Below are 8653 nucleotides of genomic sequence, written 5' to 3' on the forward strand. Positions count from 1 at the left end.
TCTGGAAAATATGAAAGCTAAATATGAAAGTCTGTTCCACAGAGCAGCTGTCATTACTAACTGGCAGTCCTTGCTGGTTTCCTGGCAGGCCTGGTCAGGCACCCAGCCCTCGCTCCTTGTGACCCGACCTCAGGGCCAGCAGTGGGCTGGGGAGAGGCTGCAGAGCTGCCCCTTCCTTGCTCGCCTTGTCATTGTGAAGGCTGTCCCCTGCTGCCATCCCTGCTGGGCTTCCTGCACTGGAGGAGGCTGGAGCTGATTTGACAAGGATTTACATGCAAACTTTTTCTCCTCGGGATCAGAAAAGCTTTAGATGGGAGTCATCCACAACAGGTTTTACTCCTTAATGGGATTAAATTCCCCAAATAATTGTTACCCCCTGCCCCTGCTACACACACAGAATTTTGTTACCCAGGCCCAATTCACATCCTGTCACCTCATGGTAACCTCTTACCAGGAAATGTTTATTGTAATTCCTCTTATTTTTCTACATATCATAATTACTCTTCATTACATATATACTTGAAAAAATTTTAACTGAAATTATAAAAAGTATTAAATGAATTTGGGATTACTGCTATCATTCATATTCTACCAGCTTTCTACCTTCCCTTTTCAATGGGGTTCTGTACCACAAAACTTAAATCCTCCAGGCTTACATTTACTTTCAATTCACTTGATTTTAAAACTACAAGTCAAAACACGAGCTGGAGACCTTGTTAGTTCACACTCCTACATTGCACATGCTGTATGTATTTAAGCTTAAATTTTACAGCATAAATAATTCTTAATCCAGTGTGTGCAAATTCGTTGTTGGTAGTTAGTGGTGTAATTTTTTTCTTTATTTTAAGCACCCTGTCCTCTTTGAATATTAACTGATATTTACAGGGCATTACTGGAAGCTTTTTAACTTTCATTTTTATCCATTTACAATCACAATTTTTTTAACTATAAGGTTGGATTAAGTCACTTAGAGAGAATGTATTAACCTTTTGTTCAGGAAGAGATGAGACATTGCTTGCACCTGCTCCACAAATATGCACTGGGTTTTCTTATGTTAATCAGGCACATTTGAATCTTATATAAAAACTTCAGTGTGGGTGTACAGATACAACTAAGATGCTTACATTTAGTACTGCTCAAACAAGTTGTGGCAATGACTCAGAAGCTCTATGTACCAAGGAAATGGGATAAATCCTCTCCAACTCTGTGTCTCTGGTGTACTTGCATGAAAGACAATTGTGTTTGGATGAATGCAATGATCAGAGGCACTTCACTCAGGTATGTGGGGACTGGGAGTTGCAAGACAAATAATATGGGCATTATGTGCAGCCAGTTACAAAACTTTCTCCAGGAAATACTGCACTCTGGTCCTGATGGAACTCTGTTCCTCCAAAAAAGATATTTTTGAACCTTTTCTCCTTTCATGCCCTTAGGTCGTCTGGTGACTGTTCCTCTTCTGAGCCCGGGTGTTTTGTTCTGGTCACTGAAATGTTGTGGCATGTTCACTATTTTCTAGCCCATGCTGAGACCACTGCATCCAGTTTTGGGCCCCTCCATCCAAGGAGAACACCAGTGGTGAAGTTGGTCTGGGCTGGAGCTCTGTAAGGAAGGGCTGAGGGAAGGGGACTCGCTCAGCCCAGGGAGGGAATGGGCTCAGACCTACCAGCAAATGGCCAGTGCCTGCACAGGGGTGAGGGAGGAGATGGAGTCAGGCCCATGCTGTGTGGCAGAGGGTAAGAAACAGAAATGAGAGATGCTCAGGCTGGCCAGAGCCCTGACTGACCCAGCTTGAGCTTAGGGCTCACCCTGCATTGTGCAGCAGTTTTGACCAGAGCCCATCTGTGATCTCTTCCCACCTCATTCATTGATTCTGAAATCCCTATCTGGCAACTAACCATTATCCAAACATAGTGTGGAAGAATTCTCCAAAATATTCCAGCACAGGTTATCTATAAGTGACAATGCTGAAATCAGCCAGAGGTTAAATAAAACACTACACAAAACAAAGGTATATGTAGGGAAAAATTGCCAGCACAAATTCTTTAGAATGGGAGCAATTAAGAAATGTTAGAATTAGAGCTACATCTTGAATTCAAAAGAAGTGACTGCAAACACAGACATCAAATCTGTTGGTGATTGGAGAGAGTGGGAGGTAATATCAATATCTAGTAATCAAGTAAAATAGGTCAGCTGAAAAGTGCTTCCCTAATATTTGACTGGAGAAAGGTCAGTAAAGGCAGGTAAAACAAGTGAGAACACAGTTCTGCATAAACTTGGGCAGAACCAGATTTTTTCTTTTAATCCCAGATTTTCTGTTGCCTTGAAGACCAAAGTTCAAGGCTTAGGAAGCCTACTGATAAGTGCACTTAAAAGCTAAAAGCCCTTGTGGAGTGTGCATTTGGAGAACGTCCCAGTGCAAGCTGTGTGACTTTGAATTTTTGTCCCACCCAATTGTCTCTCCTCTGCCCAGGAGGCTTTCTGTGCAATGCTTTCCATATCCAAAAAATTTGGATCTCATAATGACAGGACATTCACTAGAACAAGGAACTCTTATTTGAAACTCACACTTTCAGATAATAACAGAACCTTTTTTCTTCACATTAAACTTTTTTAGGATTGAATTTTAGACTTTTTATGTCACACCATACAAGTTTTCAAAGATCCATTAAAAGAACAAATATTAGCTCAGAAAATATCTAATGTTAGTTTTCTTTCTCTCCTTCCAGAGATATTTTTCTAGCTACTTTAGACTTTCATTATCAGATAAATGATTCCTATATAAAAAGACAATTTGTGACAGGGTTTCATTATTTTTTTTCATATGGAAACCACTCTATAAACAGAATTTTACATGCATTGCACTCTTCTAGTTTATACAACGCCAGCTGACTTGAAGTTTATCCAACTCTTGTAATCCAGAAATGCTCTAGTATATCATATGTTTTCTCAGCTATTAATGTTTGTAGCATCAGCACAAAGTCAGGCTTCTGTTACTTCTTTCTTATATTGGTATTGCATTCCATTAAAAAATCTGATGAATAAAGCATTCACTTTTTAACAGAATGGGCCTTACAGAAAATGTCTGTGCAGACTAAGACAATTCCATTATACTGTGTTTTAGAAACAGCAGTTAAGGCTTCATTGTAATATAATGGCAAATATTTGGTTTTAATATGATGAAACCATAACTGGGAATTTACATTTTTTTAAACTGAAGATGGAACTTGGGCAATAGACAGAAATTGAAATGATTATTAAATTATATCATTTGGAAAGAAAGGAAGGAAGAGTAAGAAGTGAGTATAAACATAATTTCATAACTTTTGTTCTACCATCATCTCCCCAGATTCTCCAAACACAACTATGATTTTGAATTCTACTTTGCTGAAATGGCTTGCTAAGAAATACTTTACAGCAAATGTTTTATGCTCACTCAATATACCTTTCAGCCATGAAAATTTACCAATTACACTGCTTTTTACAAAAGTTAGTCTTTTCTTCCCCTGCTCTGTTTCTCAATACTCCTTAGGTTTTTCTTTTCCCCCTGATCAAAGATGGGTTAAAAGTTAGGTCATCTATCAAAACCTCTCTATTCTAAGCTGCAAGCACAAAGAAAGAGTCTCAATTCACAGCAATTAAATTCACAGAATATCCAAGTAAGTCAAAGTTGTTGCTCTGAAGTAACACTGGAAAGCACTGACCCTGACTGAACAGGGAATATCAACAAGCGCTGACAAATCTTAGATAGCTACAGTGGGCTCGTCATCAGAAATGAGGATAAGCACATGGCCCCCTTATGTTAAAGTGATTTGGTGGTGCTGTATAAATATCTCTTATCAGAACAGGATTGCTAGCATTCTCTGCTATGTGGGAGAGTTCATTTTCATAATAAAATCAACAGATGTAAAACTATAAAGAAAGATTCTGTAAGCTAAGCTGAACTGTATGAACTCAAAACAGGACTTTAAAATTAATAACATTTCGTAAAGACCGGCAAATCTTGGGCCTTCTAGCTATTCAAACCTTTCATCTTTTTATCCCCACATATTCCCCACATCACAGCTCTGGGCTTTGAACTTCAGCTCCTCAGTTTTACCAGTGATCTTGCTACACACTGTTGAGTTCTCAGCTGAAACATTCTTATTATTACCCCTGCTGGGTTTATTTTTCCTCTTTCCATTCCAAAATGTAGAAGTCTCTGCCCTCAAAAGCATTTGAAAATATCTCTTAATTCTGCTTTGTTTTTTTTTTTTTCTTTATCTCTTTTTCAGTTATAAAATGGAATTATTTCAAAAAACAGCTACAAAAAAATCAGTCTAAGCTGCTGATTTTGTTGAAGGGAAAGGAAAATATCTATGCAGCCATCACATGGAAACATTTAAATGTGCTGATTTCTTTCACCTAATTAACTACATTGGAATTACATTAATTATATTGGAAAAATATTTTCAAACTTGATGGACTTCTGGAGAAAAAGTTAAATTGTTTAGAAGTTTCCCTTCAATAGGACAGGCCCTTTCAATAGCACAGAGCCTGCTGCCAGGTAAAGTTGAGAATATTTACATACCTCTATGAAGCCTTGATTCCAGAAGTGGCTCTTTGTATTCCCACTGAAGTTTACAATTGTTGCAGTGTGCTCAGCTCCTCTGAAATTGAGGATATATTTAAGTTTTCTTGCCTTTTTTTTATCAGTTGTAAAACCTGCACAGATGAAGACAGCTTTAATTAGTAAAAATGAAATAGACTATTTAGAGTGGGTTAAGATAGTACAAATGCCATATACTAAACTAAAATACTTTCTATATTAACCCTTAGTGCTTGCAGTGAGAAATTAATGTAACAGAATCAGTGATAGCCATCTTCACAGAAGAAAAGGTCAATGTGATGGTGAACTAACTTCCTTTGAACATAGTTTGGTCAGTCAGCAAAAAAAGTTTTTAAACTGTGCTTTTAGATAGATTTGTTTGCTTCCGTCTCATAGGACGGTGACCTCCAGGACAAGATTTATGTCCTCTGACTGCAAGCCAGATTCCTGTATCCTGTTTATTATTTAATATGTGCTCTGTAAAATAAGCACAATTCAAATGCTTTGCCATTCAGTCAAGAGTCAAATCCAAGCCTGTATATAGACAGAAAGTAGGTGTTTTATCCAATGATTATTTAATGATCCTGAAAGAGAACCAATGAAACTTTCTCCCATATGAGAGCCCAGTTATCCTGGTTATCATGCATGATAAAAGGAGAGGCTCTGTCCCACAGCAATTGGACAGCTAGTGATTGCTGCAGTTTGGAGGGGAGGGTAGTTAAATCCATTCTGGCAGAGGAAGAAGTTAACACACGGGTGTTTTACTCCCTGGCAGATGCTTCAATACACATATTGTGAAAAGAAGGAAACCCTACCACCTCTTGTTCTGACTGTTAAATGACTGCTGTGATGTTCTGCTCAGAAGGCTGTTAGTCCCCCTCAATACAAGATCACAAATGAAAGGAATGACCTTCCTGCAGGGTGAACTGAGGTTTGAACTTGCCCACATAACCTTTAGGCTCAGTAGCAACCACCAAGGGTTTGGATGGTTCCCTGCTCCACTACTCATGGGCTGCACAGTGAGCCTGGGAGCACAAAACGAGGCTGCCACTGTCCAGGAATTTGTGTCAGAGCCAGCCACCACAATCTAACAATTTTTACTTGAAGCTTCTTCTCCCACATGTGAGTGCGTGAAATTCAAGTTTCCAGTAAATCATAAGCATGCTGTTTCTGAGATCCACTACTTCCCTGGATGTGTAGTATGGGTAAGAGAAATAAGGACAAAATTCAGCAGAAGAAAGTAAGAAAATCTCAGCAAAATGTGCACGATTTTCCATAGGATCTCATGACATATTACAAAATTTCTGACAGCTAGCAGGTTTAAATTACCCTATTTATCTAAGCTTCTCTTTCTTTCATTCATTCATCTGTTGCAGCATGTGAGCCTGTGAAGAAGTGAGCAATGCCCATTTCCTGCACTGCAGTCTATCAGTGTCTCCATCTTGCAGTCTCAGCTGCAGCTGAGCCAAGTACTTATGACAAATAGAATCACGTTTTTTAAAAAATTGTCTTTTTTGCTTCTTTTTTTTTTTAATTTCCCTTTCTGCTTCTATTTTTATTTTCCATGTTCTGCTTTCAAGTACATTTCTTTCCTGTTTTATGTGTATTTCTCACCTTCTCTCCAGCTTTCCAGTTCTCTCATTTCCCTTTCCCCCCTTCCTCTCACATTCACATCTAGTTAGACAGGCATTACAATATTAAAGTATTATTAAACTACAGAATTAGAAGCACAGTCTGGCTCCAGCTAACCTTGGTCCTTGTAAAACCGCTTTACTTCCTGAGAACCACAATTGGAGAGGCAGAAAACATTCAAGGACATCTGAGGAAGCCCCTCCTACAGCATAAAGGAGCAGAGGCTCAGTTCCCGTAAGTGCAGCACCAGCCTCTGCCTGCAGAGACAGCTGCAGAAGTGGCAGTTCATGACATCTTATGAAATAGAAGGAATACTGGATTATGGGATTCATGGTTTTTCTGCATAAATAGAAGAGAGACATCCTCCTACAGAGCTGGGTTGGGGTTTTCTGCATCAAACAATTTGTTAGTTAAACCACATGAAACAGGCAAATTAAGCTCGTGCATATAGTGCTGTAGCTGAGCCTATGTTTATGGTCCAGTTCCTGGAGCCAGCTGCACCCACAGAGCCTAGAGGGATAGACTTTCATGGGAACCAGGCTATCCCCATGTCTGAGTCACTCCTCCTGGCAAGTTCTTGGCTCACCCAGCTTAGACAAGGGGAGATTTAATGTGTAGGCAGCATGAATTATCTGGGAGTTCTGGCTCAAGGAAGCTAAAAAGTACAGTCAGTCAAACACCATTCTAGCAAAAAATGGATCCCCAATGTATACATGGACAATTGTGAGGGCTTGCAATTACCTTTCAGTCCTTAGCAAAAAGAGTTATTGGCCCGTAGACAACAGACATCTTTGAAAGAAGGGTGTTTTTCTTTTAGTACTCCTTGTTTAAGTGGCAGAATATTCTTCAGAGTATGACTAAGACTGCATCTAAACTGCTGGGAAGCTGGGATGGAAATTTCACAAAATTGCTTGCATGAGATTCCTGAGGTTTCCCAGCTTCATCCAGGAAAAGAACAAGACTGATTTTTCTCACAGAAATGCAAGACTGACCTTCAGTTAAACCAAGATACACAATATTCACAAAAAGTCCAGAAATAAGAGATTAAAGAAAATGTGTTCAAATTTCAGAATAGTCTCTTTCCCAGCATTTTACTTCTATATATGCTTTATCTAGCCTGCACTAAAATTATCCCCATATGAGAAAGGGCACTCTTCTGCCTCAGCAGAAGTAATAAACAGAATAAAAGCTACTCTGGCACAGCTTTACAACTGCAGGCAGATAAAGACATTATTTCTCCCTTTAATCTTAGAAGCAAATAGTAGTAGTGTTTGTGGTGGTGACGAACACCCAAATTTAGGTCAGGGGACAAAATAGCTGCAATGATGGCTGACAGATCACACTGTAGTTATGCTTCTCTAAAAAGGCACTGCTGTTGGTTGACATGAATTTTGATATTACACAGATATGTGTGTAAAGCAGCTAATTCTATACTATCATGGAAAGTTATTTCCTAAGCAATTTCATTGTGACGAGAGCATAGGAAGACAAACAGCAACTATTTGCAGATTTATGTGCTCAACTCAAGGATTTTGACATAAAGTTTTGGGGGTTTAGGCATTTTTTGTTGTTGAGCAAGTGAGTGATAATACAAGACAACAGGAACAAAATGTTTTCTTAACAAACTTGATGTTTCAAAACAATGCTGGGAAGATGCTGACATACCAATACGTATCACTTGTGCAGCAAAACTGCTGAAAGCAACTCAGAGCCATCCATTCATCTACAGCACTGTATCTGCTCCCTGGGTTCCTTAGCAAGAGGTCCTGGTTCCAGACTGCAGGCTTCCTGCAGGGGCAGTGGACACTGGACCACCAAGATGGGTGCTGCACAAGCCCTGGCTTTGTGCTGGTGTCCTGTTGTTTCACCCAGCTGGGCTCTTGGCTGATACAGTTGATGAGGTGGAAGCCACTGAAGAGGTGTTACACCAATAACCCAGGGAAGCACTGGAGTTTATGGGATGTGACCAAAGTGGTCCCACAACTGCAATCCAGAGCAAATGTACAAGTGAGAATTTTCAAACAGGAAAGGGGCAAGAAAATGTGTTTTCTGTAACTAATACTGAACAAGAAGTGAAAACTTCTCTTTTACTCAATGCTTATTTATTAAAACCAGAACATTCTGACCCTGCCTTACAGCAAGGCTTCTTAGAACTTTTCATGGTGAGCAAATCTGTGTTTTCATGGGCTTTTGATGCTATTGGTGATTTATGGATGGCTGATCCTAAATGCCATTTGCAACAGGCTGGAAAGGGATATGGCTGCAAAGCACTGCAGGGCAATTGTAGGAAAGATACAGTCCATCATCACATCTTCCTTTGTAGGAGCTGAATTCTGTATCCTGTGTGATCTCTGATGGTCTCACTAATCTTTAGTACAGGTCTTTGCACACAAAAGAAGGTTAAGGCAATCTTAAACTGTTTCTGGGGATACAGAT

This window comes from Onychostruthus taczanowskii, unplaced genomic scaffold (assembly GCF_017590055.1).
Source record: "Onychostruthus taczanowskii isolate IOZ18803 unplaced genomic scaffold, ASM1759005v1 scaffold7, whole genome shotgun sequence".
In the NCBI taxonomy this organism is placed as follows: domain Eukaryota; kingdom Metazoa; phylum Chordata; class Aves; order Passeriformes; family Passeridae; genus Onychostruthus; species Onychostruthus taczanowskii.